At 43.4% G+C, this 22,303-nt stretch overlaps 1 protein-coding gene across 1 annotated transcript in view; it reads right to left on the bottom strand.

Moving 5' to 3' along the window:
* Positions 1-22,303, bottom strand: part of MAML1 (mastermind like transcriptional coactivator 1) — a 60,928-nt gene that overhangs the window by 37,567 nt on the left and 1,058 nt on the right. The window lies entirely within an intron of this gene.

Consider the following 22,303-nt stretch of genomic DNA (forward strand, 5'->3'; position numbering starts at 1 on the left):
GTGTATATGTATATGTGTATATTCCATTAATTATTATTTCCCTGATTTTGTAACTGCCATTTGTCTGGGGTTCATCTTTGGTTTCTCGCTTTGGGGTATTTGTGTTCCTCTGAATGCCATAATAAACCACTTGTGGAATCTTCATTCCTACCAGAGATCAAGCCCTGAGCCTTTGGAGTGGGAGCACTGACTCCAAGCCCTAGATTACCAGAGAACTAAGCCTAGGGGGTATCAAATAGTGAGAACCCACACAAAGGAAACCACTTGAACACAAGACCCAGCATCACCCAACCACCAGTAGCACCCTGTGCAGGAATCCTCATCTAAACAACAAACAACACAAAAATACAAACCTAATCATCAGCAGATTAGATTACCAACTCACCCAGCCTTGCCCATCAGAGGAAAAACAAAACAACCTGAAAAAGAATTCAGAATAATGATAGTAAAGATGATCAAAAACCTTGAAAACAGAATGGAGAAAATGCAAGAATCAATTAACAAAGACCTAGAAGAATTAAAGAATAAGCATACAGAGACAAACACCACAATTATTGAAATGAAAAATACTCTGGAAGGAATCAATAGCAGAATATCTGAAGCAGAAGAACAAATCGTGAGCTGGAAGATAGAATGGTGGAAATAACTTCTGAAGAGCAGAATAAAGTGAAAAGAAACTGAGGACAGTCACAGGGACCTCTGACAATATCAAGCACACCAACATTTGAGTTACAGGGGTCCCGGTTAAGAAGAGAAGAAAAAGAAAGGGTACGACAAAATTTCTGAAGAGACTGTAGCTGAAAACTTCCCCAACATGGTGAAGGAAATTACCAATCAAGTCCAAGGGGCACACAGAGTCCCATACCGGATAAACCCAAGGAGAAACATGCCAAGACACACACTAATCAGACTAACAAAGACTAAAGATAAAGAAAGAGCAGTGAGGGAGAAGCAACAAGGAGCATACGAGGGAAACCCCAGACACTTAACGGCTGATCTTTCAGCAGAAACTCTGTAGGCCAGAATGGCAGGATATATTCAAAGCCCTGAAAGGGAAAAACCTACAATCAAGATTATTGTACCCAGCAAGGATCTCATTCAAAACTGATGGAGAAATAAAAAGCTTTTCAGACAAGCGAAAGTTAAGAGGATTCAGTACTACCAAGCCAGCTTTACAACAAATGTTAAAGGGACTTATATGGTCAAGAAATACAAGAGAAGGAAAAAGATCTACAAAGTCAACCCCAAACAATTAAGAAAATGGCAATAGGAACATATATATCAATAATTTCTTTAAATGTAAATGGATTAAATGCTCCAACCAAAAGACAGACTGGCTGAATGGATACAAAAACAAGACCCATATATATGCTGTCGACAAGAAACCCACAAGAAACCTAAAGACATATAGACTGAAAGCGAAAAGATGGAAAAATGTATTCCATGCAAATGGGAAGCAAAAGAAATCTAAGCAGCAACCCTCATATCAGACAAAATAGACCTTAAAATAAAGAAGATTACAAGCGATAAGGAAGGACGCTACATAATGATCAAGGGATCCATCCAAGAAGAAGACATACAACTGTAACTATCTATGCATCCAACATCGGCGCACCTCAACACATAAGACAAACACAGAGATAAAGGGAGAAGCGGACAGTAACGCAGTAACAGCAGGAGACTCCAACCCCCCGCTCACACCAGTGGACACACCGAAACAGAAAACTAGTACGGAAACGCGAGTCTTAAAAGATACATGAGATGAGATGGATCTCAGTGACATCTTCAGGACATCCCATCCAGAATACACCTTCAAGTGCACATGGAACATGCTTCAGAATAGACCACATCTTGGGTCACAAATCAAACCTCAGTAAATCTATGAAAACTGTAATCGTATCAAGCATCTTCTCCCACCACAATGCTATGAGACGAGATATCAATTACAAGAAAATAACTGTAAGAAATACAAACACATGCAGATTAAACAATATGTTTCTAAATAACCAACAGGTTACTGAAGAAATCAAAAGGGAAATAAAATTTCAAGAAACAAACGACAATGAAAACCACGACAACTCAAAACCTATGGGACGCAGCAAAAACGGTTCTAAGAGGGGAGTTTATAGCGACGCAGCAAAAACGGTTCTAAGAGGGGAGTTTATAGCAATACAATCCCGCCTCAAGAAACCAGAAAAACATCGAAAGGACAACCTAACTTTACACGTAAAACAACTGGAAAAAGAACCAAAAAACCCCAAAATTAGTAGAAGGAAAGAAATCATAAAGATTCAAGCAGAAATAAGCGAAAAAGAAATGAAAGAAACAATAGTAAAAAATTAATAAAACTAAAAGCTGGTTCTTTGAGAAGATAAAATTGACAAACCTTTCACCAGACTCATCAAGAAAAAGAGAGAAGAATCAAACCAACAAAATCGGAAATGAAAAGGAGCGGTTCCAGCAGACAGTGCAGGAACACCAAGGGCGGTGAGAGGCTACTGTGAGCATATGGCACTGGAATGGGCAGCCTGGGAGAGCTGGACAGGCTCTGAGGAAAGCTCACTGTTCCAAGACTGAACCAGGGAGAAACAGAAATTACGAACAACCCAATCACAAGCACTGATACTGAAACTGCGATAAAAAATCTCCCAAAACACAAAAGCCCAAGACGAGATGGCTTCACAGGAGAACTCTATCAAACACTGAGAGAAGAGCTAAGGCCTATCCTTCTAAAACCCTCCAAAAATTGCAGAGGAAGGAACACTTCCAAACTCATTCTATGAGGCCGCCATCACCCTGATAAGACAACACAAAAAAAAACAGACAAAGACAACACAAAAAAAGAAACCTACAGGCCAATATCACTGGACTAGACACACAGTCGGTAAACAATCTGCCTGTAATGCAGCTCAATCCCGCAGTCAGGAAGACGCCCTGGAGAAGGAGATGGCAATCCACTCCAGTATTCTTGTTAAATGTGAAAGTGCTGTTAAAGTGCTGCACTCAATATGCCAGCAAATCTGGAAAACTCAGCAGTGGCCACAGGACTGGAAAAGGTCAGTTTTCATTCCAATACCAAAGAAGGGCAATGCCAAAGTGCCCAAACTACCGTTTGAGCATTTGCACTCATCTCACACGCTAGTAAAGAAATGCTCAAAATTCTCCAAGCCAAGCTTCAGCAGCAGTACGTGAACCGTGAACTTCCAGATGTTCAAGCTGGATTTAGAAAAGGCAGAGGAACCAGAGATCAAATTGCCAACACCTGCTGGATCATCGAAAAGGCAAGACAGTTCCAGACAAACATCTACGTCTGCTTTACTGATTATATACCAAAGCCTTTGACTCTGTGGATCACAACAAACTGGAAAATTCTTCAAGAGACAGGAATACCAGACCACCTTACCACCTTACCTGCCTCCTGAGAAATCTGTATGCAGGTCAAAAAGCAACAGTTAGAACCGGACATGGAACAACAGACTGGTTCCAAATTGGGAAAGGAGTATGGCAAGGCTGTACATTGTCACCCTGCTTATTTAAGTTACATGCAGGGTACATCATGCAAAATGCCAGGCTGGATGAAGCACAAGCTGGAATCAAGACTGTCAGGAGAAATATCAATAACTTCACATACACAGATGACACCACCCTTATGGCAGAAAGTGAAGGGGAACTAAAGAGCCTTTTGATGAAAGTGAAAGAGGGGAGTGAAAAAGTTGGCTTAAAACTCAACATTCAAAAAACTAATATTATGGCATCAGGTCCCATCACTTCATGACCGATAGATGGGGAAACAGTGGAAACAGTGAAAGACTTTATTTTCTTGGGCTCCAAAATCCCTGCAGATGGTGACTGCAACCATGAAATTAAAAGACGCTTGCTCCTTGGAAGAAAAGCTATGACCAACCTAGACAACATATTAAAAAGCAAAGACATTATTTTTCTGACAAAGGTCCATCGAGTCAAAGCTATGGTTTTTCCAGTAGTCATGTATGGATGTGAGAGTTGGACCATTAAGAAATCTGAGTACCAAAGAACTGATGCTTTTCAACTGCGGTGTTGGAGAAGACTCTTGAGAGTCCCTTGGACTGCAAGGAGATCCAGCCAGTCCATCCTAAAGGAAATCAGTCCTGAAAATTCATTGGAAAGACTGATGGTGAAGCTGAAATTCCAAAACTTTGGCCACCTGATGTGAAGAGCTGACTCATTGGAAAAGACCCCAATGCTGGGAAAGACTGAAGGCAGGAGGAAAAGGGGAAGACAGAGGATGAGATGGTCAGATGGCATCACCGATTTGATGGACATAAGTTTGAGGAAACGCTAGGAGTTGGTGATGGACAGGGAAGCCTGGCATGCTGCAGTCCCTGGGGTTGCAGAGTCAGACACGACTAAGCGACTGAACTGAAGTGATGAGTCTTGCCTGGAAACTCCCATAGGCGGAGGCGCCTGGTGAGCTACAGTCCGTGGGACTGCAAGGATCTAACTCGACTTACCGACCAAACCACCAGACAAGCTTCAAACCAGTCCTCCGTGCCTGGTGGCTGTGGACGCACAGCTGGGCGGCACAGCTCCAGAAACCCGCGCTGAAGCTGTGTCCAGGACAGCACCAAGACAAGGGAGGACTCCTGAACCTGCTGCCTCTTTCCGCCAGCAGGCCCCCTGCTGCACACAAGGCTCCTTCTCACAGCCTGCCTTCCTGTCAGGCACGCTGAACTTCAACACACCAGGCCCTGCAATGACTCTGCACGGGCAGCTACCTGGCTAGGAAGGCTCAACCTTGCCCCTTTCTCAGTTTCTCCCAAATTCCTTCTCGTCTCATTCAGAGTACTCAACCAGAATCTACTGAGCGCTTGCCAAGCCAGCCACTGCCTGGGTCTTGGCAATATAGCAGGGAACGAAACAGACAAATCCCTTGCATTCCTAGAGTCGAAATTCTAATCAACTTGTGCTCCCAAGGAAATAAAGCATAGAAAGGGAGTTTTATGGGGGCTTATGATTTTTTAAATCTGCTCAGTAAAGGCTTCACTGAGTGTTGAGAATTCTGAACTAGAATCTGGAGAGATGAGTGAGTGAGCAGTGCCACCTCCTGGAAGAGTGATGCAGAGGCTGAGCGGGCGTGTGCCTGGTGGTGGTGGTGGAGCACGGAGAGATGGTGCCAGAAAGGACCAAGGAGGAGGACAGGGAGACAGAGAGGGCGCAGGAAGGACAGGGGCACCACACTGCACAGGGTCTGTGGGGTCTGGTTAAAGGCTGGCGAGACGGAAAACCTGTGGCAGGGTCCAGCAGAACAAAATCGTGCTGGCTGCTGGACAGAGACCACAGGAAGAACTGGGAAACAGGAAGAATGGTCAGGAGGCCATGATCCAGGTAGAAGAAGCAATGGCCTAGGGGCGGGCCAGTGGTAAAGAATCCTTGTGCCGGTGCAGGAGACGTGGGCTTAATCCCTGGTCCAGGAAGGGCCCACATGCCCCGGAGAAACTCGGTCTGTGAGCCACAACTCTGGAGCCCGAGCCCTGAAACCCAAGCGCCGTGACTGCTGAGCCCATGCACCCGAGAGCCTGGGCTCCGCAACACGAGCAGCCAGTGCCCTGGGCAGCCCACAGGCTGCAACGAGAGAGCAGCCCCGCTCAGCGGAGCTAGAGAAAACCTGAGCACACCGACCGGACCCAGCGCAGCCAGGAGTCAGTGAGAATGCTAAAAAATATAAACGTGAAAAGAAACCTCCTAAAGCAGGAACAGTTACCTTTTATTAAGTACATAATCTATGCTAGGCAGAGTAACTCTGCAAAGCAGTTGTTATCACCATTCTACACGGAAGGAAACTAAGGCTCAGAAAGGGTAAAGACAGCAAGAGGAAGAGGAGCAGTAACTGTAACTCAAAAGCAATGGCGGGAGAGTGTGTGTGTGGAATGACCACGGAGCGACAGAGCTCACATCGTAATAGCCCTGCTTGTGTCTAGAAGACACAGCAGAGACGCTGGGAAGCGAGCCGCCAACTCCCACCTGCAGCCTCACAGCTCCCGGCTGTGGGCTGGGGCTCACAGCTACAGAACACGCACGCACTCCCAACTCTCCAGACTGCACACGTGCGCTCAAGCTACAGCCCAGAACCCGACCTATGACCAGACTGTCTAATGAGACACTCAGGACGGCAGCGTGAAAGGCTGTACTCTTTTCCTGTGGTTTCCCGCACGTGTCAGCCGGATTCTATGCCAGTGCTCTAGGTGTCTCCTGAGGTGTGCGTTCCGTCTCTTCATCTTCTGGGGACCTGTCTGGCTTTCCTCTGACAAGCTCTTATGCAGACTGACTGCTGTCACTGTGAGGCCCGTCTTCACTGCGGCCTCACACACTGGCTCCCCACGGAGCCTGGAGCATACCGAACCGCGGAGCTACAGCGCTGGTTCTGCTGGGTCTGCAGCTTGGCAGCTGCAGATCTTGGGACTTGCCTGCCTCTGTCACTGTGTGAGCCGATTCATTACAATAAAGCCACTCAATACCCCCTCCCTGCCCCCATATATGTCTCCTAATGGCACTTTCTCTGGAGAACCCTAATAACGGAGTCAAGGCTTTTACGATTTGACATGTTTACATCTCCAGGATTTTTCCTCAAAACATCCTTCTTCTATTACATTTTTCCTTTGCAATTAAAATTTTTTTGTTGTGAAAGCTAGCACAGTATATGCATATATGAAGAATAATAGTAAAATGAACACTGTGTATCAACTGCTCAAGTTAAGAAAAAAAGAGTCCAGCACTTTAGAATGCTGGCACTCAAAGTATTGTCCCACAAAAGAACGAGCATCACCTGGAAGGCTGAAAAAATGCTCCCTCTCAGCCTCCTCCTCTGCCTTAGAATCTGCGCTGTAACAGGGTCTCCAAGTGATTCCCATGCACACTCAGTCGGAGTTCTCCTTAGAAGCCCGCTTCTCTTCTCCTCAACACTTGCCACAAACAATTAATCCCCTGATTTTGTGTTGATCGCTTTTAATAACAGTTCTACCACCCTCGTGTAATCTATCCCCAAACCCCATAGCACCTCGTCTTGGAAATGGAAGGCCAGTGACCACCAGCCGTGCGAGGAGGGGGCAGCACTGATCTCACTGGACGGAGGCTCCAGAAGTGGGGGAGCAGAGCAGTCTCAGGCCACGGGCTGACTTCCGCTTCCATGGACGCTGACAAGGCCCCCTCTGAGGAAGATGCAAGCAAGGTCACAAGTCAGTCCTGGGAAACACAGGCCTTTCCACAGTTGGGAGCCTGGCAAGACAAGCAGCGCGCGGGCCAGGCGCTGGACATGGAGCAGAAGTCTGGTCTGTGAGCGTGGGCTGACCTGCACTTCGGCCTCTGAGGCCAGTGTGGCCTAACCCTGCTCTCAGGGAAAAGCTGAAAACTTCCCTGAGTGTCCTTGGCAAAGCTTGGAAAGAAGACATGATCAAGATGAGCCAGGCACTGATGAGGGTCCAGGCCAGGCTCTCTCGGCATTCTGTCCTCAGTGCGGAACTGCAGGTCTGGGTGGTGACACACGCTGGCTCACGCTGCAGCCGCGGGGCTCAGCTGCCTGTCACATCTGATGCAGAGCGACCGTGCTGGCGTCACTTTGCTTCTTCCTCCAAGTGAAACCTCGCCATTTTTTCTGCTGGATCTCTTATTTTCTGTGTCTCGTGCTTTGCTCTTCCTTGACTTATTCTTTCAATGTTGATGGAGTATTTCTTACAGTAACTTCTTAAGAAAAGGTATGTGACAGTTAAATTTTTTAAATCTCTGACTTCTGAAAATGACTACTCTATCTCATTCTTGCTGTATACTTTGGCTAGCTGTATAATTCTCAGTTGGTAACCGTTTCCCTTCAGAATTTCAGCACTGTACTACTGCCTTCTTGGTGCCTATGTTGCTGCCAAGAAGTCCAAAGATACCCTTGATTCTTGAGATGTGAGCTGGAAGTCTGTCCTCTTTAAACTCAGTGTTGAGAAACTATGACTGCCACGGGTCTGTTTGCTTCCCCGGTGCTGAGCACAATGTGCCCCTTTACTCTGGCAGCTCACGCCCTTACATTCTCAAGTTAAATCATTTCTTCCAGTCATTTCTCTTTTTCAGATGTTCAATCTCCTATACTCGTCCTCAAATTTTCTTCTCTATTTTTAGCTTTTTCTCTCTTTTTTTCTTTACATTTTGGGAAAATTACTCATACTTCATATGTATAATTCACACATATATTTCACATTTTATAATATTTCTCAGCTTTTGTTTTCTGAATTTAAAAAAATTAGTTTCACAACATTTCATTGGCCAAAGTAATTCGTTAAGTCCAAGCTCCGAATTAAGGAATGGGGATGTATACTCTGCCTGTTCTGAAGCTATGGCAAGGCTGCAGGTGCATAATACGACCCAAGGAGTGAAAACCGAAGCCAGACATGTAAGCTGTCCCCACACAACTAAGGGGTGTGCCACGTTCCCATCAGTAAGAGAGACTCACTTGAGCAGCGATGAGGGAGGGAAGTCACGGGAGAGGTGGAAGAGGGAGGGTGTCTGCAGACACTAAAGACACACAGGTAAACACGCCCCGAGAGCTGTGTGGGGCGCCACCCGCGGTGGATGGGCCCGTCTCACTGGAGAAAGCCCTTCACACCTCCTCTTTGGCAGCTCTGGATTTCCTGCATCACTACTCTTCTGTTTCGGGACCATTGTTAAGTAAAATGAGTGTTAGATGAACACATGCATTTAAATACCAGCACCATCAGTCTGACAACCCAGACGGCTAAGTGACTGCAGGGCGTGTCTATACACAGCATAGGTATGTGAGGCAAAGGGATGATTCAGGCCCCCAGGCAGACAGAGCGAGAAGCACAAGGCTTCACACACTGTTCAGAATGGCACATGACTGAAAACTTATGACTTATTTCTAGAATTTTCCATTTAATATTTTCAGGCAATAGTTGACCTCAGGTAACTCAATCGAAAGCAAAAGTGCAGTTAAGTAGGGACCACTGTAATTCTGATATACATGACCCTCTGCCACAGAGTATCTTTGAAAAATCATTGTTCTACACTAAATAACATATTAACCAATTTGTTTCTAAAAAACATCTAATTTTTATGAAACTCTTTCTCATGCAGGATCTCATCTGCAGAAGCCAAAAGACACAGTAGAAAGATACAGAGTTTTGGTACTGGAGTTTGGTCTGAATTTCTGGTTCTACCACTGAGCTGGCAATCTTGGCAAGTTAATCTATGAGTCTTAAGTTTCCTGACACGTAAAACTGGATATAATATCTACCCTATGAGACTCCTACGAGGAATAAATGACAATAAGTTTAAAAGAGTCTGGTTCTTCCAAAATTCTCTTGACATGACCAGCTAGGTCACCTGTATCAGAGCAGACCTGACTGGATGCCATGATGCCAAAGCAGGTACTTTATGTATAAGCAGCAGAGATGGCTGAGGGCAGAGTCCCGAGACTGAGGTCCCTTACCTAGCAGACCATCTCCAGCCAGCCTACGGAGTCCGGCTTCCGGCTTCCCGCTTGCATAGTGGAAAGACCGTGGTATCATTAGCCAATCAGCAACACTCAGAGACTCTGCTTTCCCAATGAGGGAGAAGATGGTTTGTGGTCTTCTGGTTTTAAAAAGATCATCCAAGTTTTCCTCCCCTGAACCACTCACATCCATGCCTCGGAGCCTAGACTGTGCTCGACTAGTTTCCCTCCTTTGGAGGTAAAATTTTTCTACTCAGTTTACAAGTTTTGGTCTCTTAGAGCATTTCCTTAATACCTTTGAAAGGTAAAAAAGTTGGAGCAGAAAGTAAGCCCCATGCCTAAAATCACAGTTTGCTGTTGCGCAGTCGCTAAGTCATCTCTGACTCTTTGCCACTCCATGAGCTGCAGCACAACACACGCCCCTGTCCTTGACTAACTCCTGGAGTTTGCTCAAACTCCTGTCCATTGAGTCAGCGATGCCATCCGACCATCTCACTTCTCTGTCTCTCCTTTCTCCTCCTGCCCTCAATCTTTCCCAGCATCAGGGTCTTTCTCAATAAGTCGGCTCTTTGCATCAGGTGGCCAAAGCATTGAAGCTTCAGCATCAGTCTGTCCAGTGACTACTGAAGACTGATTTCCTTTAGGACTGACTGGTTTGATCTCCTCGCTGTGCAGGAGCCTCTCAGGAGTCTTCGCCAGGACCACAATTATCGCTGCTTTGGCGCTTATAATTCTTACGGTCCATCTCTCACATCCACAAGACTGCTGAAAAACTCATACCTTTGACTATACCGACTTCCATTGGCAAAGTGATGTCTCTGCTTTTTAATATTCCGTCTAGTTTGTCATAGCTTTCCTTCCATGGAACAAGTGGTGGTGTTTTTTTTTTAATTTCATGGCTGCAGTCAGTGTCCGCAATGATTTTGGAATCCAAGAAAAGAAAATCTGTCACTGTTTCCACTTTTTCCCCATCTATTTACCGTGCAGTGATGGGACCAGCTGCTATGATATTAGTTTTTTGAATGCTGAGTTTTAAGCCAGCTTTTTCACTCTCCTCTTTCTCTTCATCAAGAGGCTCTTTCATTCCTCTTTACTTTCTGCATTATATTGATATCATCTGCATATCTGAGGTTGCTGATATTTCTCCTGGAAATCTTGATTCCAGCTTGTAATTCATTCAGCCCAGATTTTGCATGATATACTCTGCACAGAAGTTAAATAAGCAGGGTGACAATACACATACTTGATGAACTCCTTTCTCAATTTTGAACCAGCCTGCTGTTCTTTGTCCAGTTCTAATTGCTGCTTCTCGATCCGCATACAGGTTTCTCAGGAGACAGGTAACGTGGTCTGGTATTCCCATCTCTTTAAGAATTTCCCACAGTTTGTTTTGACCCACATAGTTAAATGCTTTAGCAAAGTCAATGAAGCAGAAGTAGATGTTTTTCTGGAATTCCTTTGCTTTTTCTATGATCCAACAGATGTTGGCAATTTCATCTCTGGTTCCTCTGCCTTTTCTAAATCCAGCTTGTACATCTGGAATTTCTCAGTTCATGTACTGCTGAAGCCTAGCTTGAAGGATTTTGAGCATTACCTTGCTGGCATGTGAAATGAGCACAACTGTATGGTAGCCTGAACATTCTTTGGCATTGCCCTTCTTTGGGACTGGAATGAAAGCTGACCTTTTCCAGTCCTGTGGCCACTGCTTGAGTTTTCCAAATTTGCTGTTCATGTTGAGTGTAGCACTTTAACCATCCCAAAGAAAAGTGCAAGAAGGCAAAACGGTTGTCTGAGAAGGCCTATTAGGAACTGAAATAGCTCAGCTGGAATTCCATCACCTCTGCTACCTTTGTTTGTACAGTAATGCTACCTAAGGCCTACTTAACTTTACACTCCCAGATGTCCAGCGCTACTTGAGCGACCACACCATCATGGTTATCCAGCTCCTTAAGACCTTTTTTGCACAGTTCTTCTGTGTATTCTTGCCACCTTTATCTCTTCTGCTTCTGTTAGGTCTCTGCCACTTCTGTCCTTTGCCGAGCCCATCCTTGCATGGTACGTTCCTTCGGCATCTCCCACTTTCTCGACGTGACCTCTAGTCTTTCTCGTTCTGTTGTTTTCCTCTATTTCTCTGCACTGTTCACATAAGGCTCACTGTTCACATAAGGCTTCTTACCTCGCCCTTCTGTTCTCTGGAACTCTGCATTCAGTTGTGTGTAACTTCTTTCTCTCTCTTCTTTTCTCAGCTACTTGTAAGGCCTTCTCAGACAACCATTTTGCCTTCTTGCACTGTTCTTTGGGATGGTTTCAGTCACCGCCTCCTGTACAGTGTTACTTACCTCTGTCCATAGTTCTTCAGGCACTCTATCAGATCTAATCTCTTGAATCTATTTGTCACTTCCACTAAATAATCATAAGGGATTTCACTTAGGTCATACCTGAATGGCCTACTGGTTTTCCCTACTTTCTTCAATTTAAGTCTGAATTTGGCAGTAAGAAGTTCATGATCTGAGCTACAGTCAGCTTCAAGTCTTGTTTTTGTTGACTGTATAGAGCTTCTCCATCTCTGGCTGCAAATAATATAATCAATCTGATTTCAGTATTGACCACTGGGTGATGTCCATGAATAGAGAGCTGTCTCTTGTGTTGCTGGAAGGTGTTTCCTATGACCAGTGCGTTCTCTTGGCAAAATTCTGTGAGCCTTTGCCCTGCTTCATTTTGCACTCCAAGGCCAAACTTGCCTGTTACTTCAGGTAACTCCTGACTTCCCACTTTTACATTCTAATCTCCTATGACGAAAAGGATGTCTTTTGGGGGTGTTCTGTAAGGTCTATAGATAGCATATTCAAAAGCAGAGACATTACTTTGCCAACAAAGGTCCGTCTAGTAAAGGCTACAGTTTTTCCAGTGGTCATGTATGGATGTAAGGGTTGGACTGTGAAGAAAGCTGAGTGCCAAAGAATTGATGCTTTGTGAACTGTGGTGTTGGAGAAGACTCTTGAGAGTCCCTTGGACTGCAAGGAGCTCCAACCAGTCCATTCTAAAGGAGATCAGTCCTGGGTGTTCTTTGAAAGGAATGATGCTAAAGCTGAAACTCCGAGGGATTGGGGGCAGGAGGAGAAGGGGATGACAGAGGATGAGATGGCTGGATGGCATCACCGACTCAATGATGTGAGTTTGAGTGAACGCCAGGAGTTGGTGATGGACAGGGAGGCCTGGCGTGCTGCAGTTCATGGGGTCACAAAGAGTCGGACACGACTGAGCGACTGAACTGAACTGATAAGGTCTATAGGTCTTATAGCTCTATAAGGTCTAATAGGTCTTCACAGAACCCTTTCAACTTCAGCTTCTTTGGCATTAGTGGTTGGGGCATGGATAACTGTGATGTTGAATGGTTTGCCTTGCAAACAAACCAAGATTATTTTGTAGTTTTTGAGATTGCACCCAACTACTGCATTTTGGACTCTTTTGTTGACTATGAGGACTATTCCATTTCTTCTAAGGGATTCCTGCCGACAGTAGTAGATATACTGGCCCCCTGAGTTAAATTTGTCTGTTCCCGTCCATTTTAGTTCACCGATTCCTGAAATGCTGATGTTCACTCTTGCCATCTCCTGCTTGACCATGTCCAATTTTACCTTGATTCATGGACCTAACATTCTAGGTTCCTATGCAACACTGTTCTTTACAGCATTAACTGTAAGTGCCATGCCTAAAATCACAAGATTACTTTAGGCCAAAATTTTCACTGCATGCAGGTTTTTTGACTCCTGGCCCATAAACAGCTTTATCTCGCCTGTATGCATTGTGCTCATTAGCAGCATCAACCTTTATTTTTGTTTAGATTAACAGACTTTACTCATATATGGTAATATACTATATAGGACTAGAGATACATACATATGAGGTTCTTCCTTGTACTATATTTAGGCGTAAAATCGTAGCATCTATCATATCTTTCTTTGTTAGTGTTTATAACACTTTAAAATGACTCTGGTCTTTCTAGCACCATTGACAAGCCTTATTCTTTCTCTCGGCTGCACCAGGTCTTCGTTGTGGCGTGAAGGCTCTTAGCTGGAGCTGCGGGATCCAGGCCACCTGCCTGTCCGGTGGTTAGGACTCCACACGCCCAAAGCAGGAGACTCAGGTTCATCCCTGGCCACAGAGCTAAGACCCCACATGCCACATGGCGTGGTCAATAAATAAATACATAAAACCCTTATAACTGCTAAAAATTTTCCAGGCATATGACTTGGAAAATTATAGTTTGTGTCTTATAGACAACTTTTTAAATACTGTGGTCACAAATGAACCTATCTATGAAATGAAAATAGAATCAGGGACACAGTCAATAGACTGGTGGTTCCCAAGGCAGTGAGGAATGGGAGAGGGCTGGACTGGGAGTTTGGGATTAGCAGATGCAAACTGGTAATACATAGCATGCATAAACAGGGTCCTGCTGTATAGCACAGGTAGCTGCATTCTATATCCTATGATAAACCATAATGGAAAAGGATATGAAAAAGTGTGTGTATGTAAAACTGAGTCACCTTGCTATGCAGCAACAAGTAACACAAGACTGCAATTCAACCATACTTAAAAAAAAAAAAAGGTGGTCAAAAACCCTTATCATAGAAGTTTCCATCTTGAGCTCTTTTATGTGCACAGCACAGTGTTAACCGTGTGCACACTGCTATGTAACAAATCTCTAGCGCGCTTCATCTTGCACAACGGAAACTGTACATCCATTAAATACTTCTCCCCTTCCCTCCAGCCCCTGGGAACTACCATTTTATGCTTTCTAAGAGTTCAACTATTTTAGATATCTCAGATAAATGGAATCAGGCAGTGTTTGTCTTCCAGAAATTGGTTTATTTCATTTAGCACAATGTCCCTAAGATTCATCCGTTTCAACATATGACAAGATTTCCCTTTTTTTTTTAAGGCTGAATAATAGTCCACTGTATGTATACATCACATTCTCTTCATCCACTCATCTGCTGATGGAAACTTAAGATTGCTTCCACCTCTCGGCTATTGTGAACAAGGCCACAAGGAACGTGGCAGTGTAAATCAGGGTCTACTGTCACCTGTTAAGTCCACCTCTGAAATGACTCCAGCCTAAAAACATACAGCTTCTGACTTCTAATTCACAGCTCCTTCCACAATACCATTATCATTTATTCAGCAAATGCCTGCTGCCTGCCAAATATGTAGCAGGTATGTGCTACGTTATTGGTCTTGCTCTCAGGTTGCTCACAGTCTAATGGAGAGTAGCAAGCACGCTAATTAAAGCACAGTGAGGTTGTTCTGGCAGAGGTTAAGTACCCATCCCGGCCAGAGAAAGGACTCAGAGAAGACGTCCTAGAGGAGATGACACGTTAGCAGAGTTCTGAATGGTGAGCGAGTGTCAGGCATTATGGCACTAAGGAAGGGCATACATGTGAAGACATCTAGAGAAATCAGGCTATTTTAAAAGACCTGCATTCAAAGCATTTTAGGGATCTTGGAGTGCTGCATATGGGCTTCATTTCCATGGTGCCAATTGCTGTGAATCCCTCAATGACAGGCTGCTCCACCAGGCCAGCAACACGGATGCTGCTCCAAAGTTCACCGAATACCACAGTGCCTTACACTGCTCTGCTAGGCACAATCGTTCTTCACTAACTTAAGGGCCTTGAGTACGTAACTTGCCAAAGTGTAGCCTGTGAGTTGGGACGCTCTGAATTAGACTGGGAGAGTGGGCAGCCCGAGTGCCGAGACTTTTCATCATAGAAACATCATTCTTCCATCCTCAACTCACCAATAACATACAGCGCTTCTAAGGAATGCTTAATGCGAGTAAGACACAGGCAGTGCACAGCAGCTGCTGGGAGAGAACTCATGGCAAGGCTCCGCACCGCTCAACTCTCTCCCTCAGAGTTCAGAAGTGAGACGGCTCTCATGGGATGCACAGTATTATGTGCATTTGAAAACCGAAGTCAAACCTTTCCTGACAGAAAGCTGATTAACTGGACAATGAGACTGATTCTGCCAACTGGGTTACCTGGTAGACACTGTGCAAACCAAACAAGCTGCAGTCACAGTTCTAAGGTTCTGATGAAAACATGCCTGAAGTGGGTAAAAGTGTTTACCAAAAACTACCGGCAAAGGTGCACTGAGGTGAATAATGTTTTTATTTTCCCAATCAATTTTGAGTGTATTAGGTTATACAAGGTCCTTCTAAATGAAAGAATAACAGGTATAATAGGCAATCAATCGATAAGATTTGGTAAAGCCTCTGTTACATTTCTTAGTGAGAAACTGAATGACTGATGATGAGATTATCCTTTTACAAGTCAGATGGTCTCTAATTTTCTGCTTTCATTAAAATTGACAGTGTACCTAACCAAGCTGTCGTCTAATTAACAAATTAATTTTGGATGATAGATATCACTGTGATTTCAGGCAAACAACTCAAATTTCAAAAACTTGAACATTACTACAATTAAATTTCTTCTTTTCTTTTATGCTTAGGCAAACAAGGATTTCTGGAACTTAAATTTGTAAAGACAAAAAAATAGGAAGAGAATTAAAAACTGTCATTTTGTCAATAAGTAATATTCAGCCACAGTTATGTGAACAAATTTAGGTGGAAAAGCCTCCTCCATCTCACTGAGAGGCAAGTCTAATAAACCTTTACTTTTTTTTTCCTTCAGGGGAAAACATGAACACTACTTACTACCACAAATTATGCAGGCGAACTTTCCATGTCTGGGGAATCGCAGGACTCAGCACATGTGGAGTGTGAAGGACTGACCTGGGAAAACCACCCTGGTGATCGCCATTAGCGCCCCTGCCAGGTAAGTATAATAAACCTGTACTTTTTTGCATGTTATTTATAAAAATTTATAATGTATGTTGTTTGTTGTATGCTAATTTACCATAATAACTTATTAACATATCAAATATATACAACACATAGAATCTTATGAATGCTACATATAGTCTTTTGTATCAATCAACTTTTTTTTTGGCCACACCATAGGGTTTGTGGGATTTTTTCCTCTACCAGGGATTGAACCTGGGTCCTCTGAAGTGAAATAGCAGAGTCCCAATCACTAGACCACCAGGGAATTCCCTATAAATTGACTTTAATAAGAGCAGAAAGGGAATTCACTGCATAGTTTTAATAACCTATAAGGAAGAAAGAATCTGAGAAGAAACAGATGTCTCTGTGTGCATGGCTGAATCACTCTGCCGTGTGTCTGAAACTAGCACAACACTGGAAACCAACTATACTTCAGTAAAGAAAAAGAAAAGAAAAAAGAAGCGCAAGTGTCAAGAGAAAAATGTCTGGGACTTCCTCGGTGGCCCAGTGGTTAAGAACCCACCTGCCAATGCAGGGGACACAGGTTTGATCCCTTGTCCGGGAAGATCCCACACGTCTCAGAGCACCTGGGCCCACGCACCATGACCACTGAGCCTGCTCACCCTGGCCTGTGCTCCACGGCAAAGCCACCGCAGAGGGGGAGCCTGCACACCACAACTAGAGAAAGCCCACGTGCGGCAAAAGAGACCCAGTGCAGCCAAGAAAAACCAATTAATGGAAAAATAAAATTTCTGTTATAGAAAAGCATTCCTTAAGTGGCTGACAAAAGCACACCACTAAAGTTTTCAGATTCCACTAGACATTTTTAAAAAGTGATGTAATCATTTTATTTTAAAATGTTAACATTCATGATTCTCTGGAAGTTATATCCTCTGCCACTATAAATAGTATTTTTGCCCTTTTCTCTTTTTAAAACAGCTGATTCACACTGAACATACGTAGTGCTTCATGTGTTACATAAATGTTCTTAGTTCATATATTTCATTTAAACTGAGTTATGGTAATTTAGTATACTATTGATTAACACAACAAATCATTATAATTCTGATAAGCTTAAAATGTCAACAAAAATCTGTCAGGGAGGTTCGCAATGTTTCAAAATTATTTAGTCCAAACACCTAGTATCAACCATAAAGCTTTTGGTGATACGACTCCTAGCTTTCCAATTTTATCTTCCAGTCTCTGGCACTTAAAGTCTTAAATTCAAAGAATTAGTCAGTCACAGTTTTGTGCTTTTGCTTAGTTTTCCAAAAGGATCAAAATCCTATTAGATGTTCCCTGCTCTTATGAGCGCAAGCCCACCTGCTTATTAGGCTACTAAATGTTTGGAAACCTCCTAAATAAAGGAAACTGTTTAAATTCGTTTATTCCAGTATCACCCAAATCTGTGCAACTCTAGAACTCTTTTAATAGGCCATGAAATTAGTGCTTCATGTAACACCCTTTGGGAAAACATCTGGCAAAATATTAAGACCCACTTTAAAAGTCTGTAACACTTTGCAAACTTCAGCCAAGGGGCATCCCTTTCCTAGTATTCCCATAGGTTTTACAGCCTTCAACAGGGCTCTGCGATGACTACATGACATAGGTCTGGCACCACAATTCCTGGTTCCCAGCAGGAGTTCAATGTTGGGTGAACAAATGGCCAACTTAAAGATGGACATGGGGACCACCCTGATGATACAGTGGTCAAGACTCCGTGCTCCCAATGCATGGGTCCCATCGCTGGTTGCGGAACCAAAATCTCACATGCTGCAGGACACAGCCAAAACAAAAAGATGGAAACGAAGAGAAGGGGTGGGTGATTCCCAAGCTCCTGCTTTGGTTGAGTATTTCCAAGGGAAAATACTCTGAAGAAATATAAGATTGGCAAGGAAAGCGGAGAGTCCCTTTTGTATAACGAGGGAATCAAACTGGAAATGCGCAGTCCACAGCTGCATCTGACCCTGGGTGGAGAGGTGAAGAATCTATTATAGGTGACAGACGCATGCAAGAAGCAATGGCATTAACCCTGGAAAAGAAAACTGAGTGGAAAAAACTAGGGAATATGAATATTTTAACAGTGTCCAAAGAACATTTCTCAAGCCAAAAAACTTGGAATTCCCGTCAACTCCTTCCATTTAGTCCATCACCACCCTCTGTCACGCCTGCCTTCAAAAGCTATCCAGAGTTCACCTCTTCTCCATCTGCACTACCGCAAACAGTTCCAGCCTAGACCGCTGCAAGAGCCCGAACTGCATCCGTTCACGCCCAGACCAAGCCCAGACACCCTCCATCCAGCATCAGAATGGCCTTTAAAAAATGTTAGAGCATGTGATGTTTTTCCTTCGAATCCTGCACTTGATCTGACCCTCGCTTGCCCAGCTCTCGTACCAGCTGACTGCCTGCTACTCTCTGCCCATACTGTCCCTCCTTTCTGTCCTTCACGCAAGCTCAGTAGGTTCTTGCCTCAGAAACTTTCTGGTGGTAGTTCTAACTGGAATGTTCTCTTCTGAAAGTTTCAGCTGACTCATAACCTCCTGTCATTCAGCCCAAATTAAGACAGAGCTGCTACTATCATATCTAAAACTGCTACTATAAATCACTCAGTATCACATCACTTTACATTTTTTTCTTAGCATTTATTATAACTTAAAATTAGTTTTAAAAATGATTGATCTCTCTCCATGAGAGCAGAGTTTCAATCTGTCTTGTTCACTGCTGTATCCCTAGCAACCAAAAAATGTTCTGACCTACAGTGGGCACTCAAATATTTTTTTGTATGAATTAATACAGGAAAGCAGGAGGAAAAGTCAGAAAGCTGGAAAGAAAATCAGAAGAGAGTAGAAGCTAACAGAAGAGTCTTAGCAAGGAGGAAGTCAAAAAAGAATGATGACTAAGAAGCCACTGAATTTGGCAAGTCCATCTTTGGTGTCCTCTAAGGGGGCAGCTTCAGAAAAGTAGAAGAGGCAGAAGACAGATTACAATGGGGAAATGAGCAAATGGGAAGTGCGGCGGAAAGGGCAAAGGGGAGGAAGGAGCCAGGACACTATTCTGAGGGTGAGAAAAGACAAAAGAAAGGAGAATGTTCATGTTGCAGCTAATGGCAAGGACCCAGTGGAAAGAGGAATACTGATGAAAAAGGAAAGAAGATGCTAGGACAAGGTCATGAATGTCACAGGAAGAAATGCAATCCTAAAGCCACATTACTCATCTTTTCTCTAAAATCATCCCACAATGTCTGTTTCATGTTCAGAAACATTTACTCTCTGAAAATAATTTATTATTTATATAATTCTTACACAGGCTCAGTCTACAAAGTAATTATTAAAATTCTGCACATCTTTAACTCTTAGAAGGTACACACTGAGGTGTTTGGGGTAGAGAGGTGTGCACTGTCCTCACAGATGGTTCAGAGAACAAAACTTTCAGAGAGAGAGAGGTAGAGAGGAGAGAAAGAGTGTGCGAGACACGACAAAGCAAACAGGGAACGGAGACGACAACGGGCAGAATCTAAGCAAAGGTGAGCGGCCGTTCTTTGCACTATCCGTGTGGTTATGCATAGATACAAGTTAGAAGACAAAGACAAAGCGACAAAGACAAGTAATATTCCCTAAACAATCAACAATGTATCAGTAATTCTTTCCTAACAAACAATATAATTTTCTACACTAAGCAGGAAAGGCAACTTCCATGAATGGCTGACATGGAACTGTCAAATTTCTTGGTAAACTGTCACAACAACTTAAGAAGTAAGCAGCAAAAGAATGGCTACGCTGTCCAAGGGGTTCAGGCATAAACCTTTATAACATTTTACCAAAGAAAAATGCTCAAGCTATTGTAGAAGGCTAGTTTCATGACAAAATTAACGTTTGTATACAGTGAGTGGTAATTCTCTATTATTTGGCATCCCTAATAAAAAGAAGTCAATCCTGTCACTAGAAAATTACTATTTGGTTTTCAATGAGCACACGCAGTATAAAGAAAACCTAATAAGGTCATTCCTTGACAACTAGAGGAGAAAAAGTCTGAAGCACAGTTTCTGATTCATCTGTAACAGTATCTACCGTAAATAGATTCTGGTCAAGATTTTGCTGTAATGGAATATCCTAAGAAGGGGGAAAAAATAAGCAGAGAGTGGACTCTACTAGTAAATTTGATTTGATCCATTTTCACTTGTACAAATGGTTTGCTGATGGTAACTTTGCTAGGAAATGGATGCCTAAGAGTACTACAAGACTTTTGGAAAAAATAAGAATAATAGTCCTTATGTAAGGAGTATTGGGCTTCCCTGGTGGCTCAGCGGGTGAAGAATTCACCTGCAATGTGGGAGACCTGGGTTCGATCCCTGGGTTGGGAAGATCTCTTGGAGAAGGGAAAGGCTACCCACTCCAGTATTCTGGCCTGGAGAACGCCATGGACTCTATAGTCCGTGGGGTCGCAAAGAGCCGGAAACGACTTTCACTAAGGAATATTAATCAGATCAAATACATATACAGAATTGTCAAAAATAATAATCACTTTCTCCCCTCCATCTCTCTGGGCAAAGCTGTGCTTTCTCTCAAGGCCAAGAGGCAAGAACTCGCCCCCTCTCTGAACGGAAGGAGCCACTAAAATGCCTTCTACTAAACACCCCTCTTCCATTCCTAAAACTTCACTCCAGAGCCAAAGCGCTCACCTAGAAGCATGTGGAGCCTGGAGCTAACAGGGTCCCTCTTCCTAGCAGGGAGGCAGTAGAGCAATTCGATTCTAAAGTTTAGCTCACGAAGCCCATGGGTCAAGGTTTACTGTGATAAGACACCAACATAGCACGACACACCCGATCACCCAGAGGAGTGACTAACAGGCCAGGCTCAAGTTCGAACACAATCAGAACTCATTTCTCTGCAAACAGCATGTCCAGCCTCTCTCTAGTAGTTTAGGGCTAAAAATATCATAGAGGACCTAAATTCTTAACTCTCCTTAAACAAACTGAATCACTAATAATATATATTCTAGCGGGTGTTCAAGGCAACTATTTGTGTGTAAAACTGAGATTTTTTTTTTAATGGGCTTTCACTATTTACTTAAATGGAATGACCATCCCAAACCTGAAGTCTTTCCTTTGAGCTGCACCCCTCCCTGTCTCCTAGGGCTTACAGTCTAGTTTCCAAGACACTTCTAAGGTAGCATGCAAGGATGTGCTTAAAATATTCAAAATAGCACAGGCAATGCATTTCTTTAATGTTCTGACAAAGGAGATTCTAACTGCTCTGGAGCAGGATAAAAACTGGTTTTAAAGAGGAAGATGAACTGGATCTGAAGGATGTCAGGATTCTGAGAGGTGACACAGTGGGTCTTACAGGCAGCCTTTCCATTTATGAAGTATTTTCACCTGGACACTCATTTCTTTTGAATCTTACAAGAATCCCAGAGGAAGTCAAACACATCTTCAATTTACAGAGAAGAAAAGTGAGGATGAGAAGTCCTGACTATAGAAGAATTGATAACAATAAGCAATGAGATGTCCAGCAGTCCAGACTGATGTGGGAGAGAATAAGAAAAATAATACAAACTGGGCATAGGACCTGTGAGGGTCATAGCATTTAAAGGGTTAGAGACTAAATACCTGAATACTAATTAGGGAAGAGTACTGCCAACAGCCCAGTGAGACCTAATAAAGGCGTGAATTATAAAAATACACAGAAATTAAATTGGTAGTATCTGTTCTAAACTTTAAATTACCGAGAAAACAATAGCAACGAACCTTATAAGTAGTTTCAGGAAGGAAAACCTCTCACCAACAAACTTCCCTAGCACTACTGAGAGCCCAAGACGGTGTAATAATTTACCAACAAACTCTAATATCATCAGAGGTTTTAAACAGGCTTCTAATTAAAACTGGGACTGCCAACAATACTGCTGTAATCACAAATTCCAGAGTTGCCTAAACAAAGAATACTTTTGTACATCTCAATGAGCAGCACTATGCCTTTACGAAGATTTCC

This window comes from Ovis canadensis, chromosome 5, assembly GCF_042477335.2.
Source record: "Ovis canadensis isolate MfBH-ARS-UI-01 breed Bighorn chromosome 5, ARS-UI_OviCan_v2, whole genome shotgun sequence".
In the NCBI taxonomy this organism is placed as follows: domain Eukaryota; kingdom Metazoa; phylum Chordata; class Mammalia; order Artiodactyla; family Bovidae; genus Ovis; species Ovis canadensis.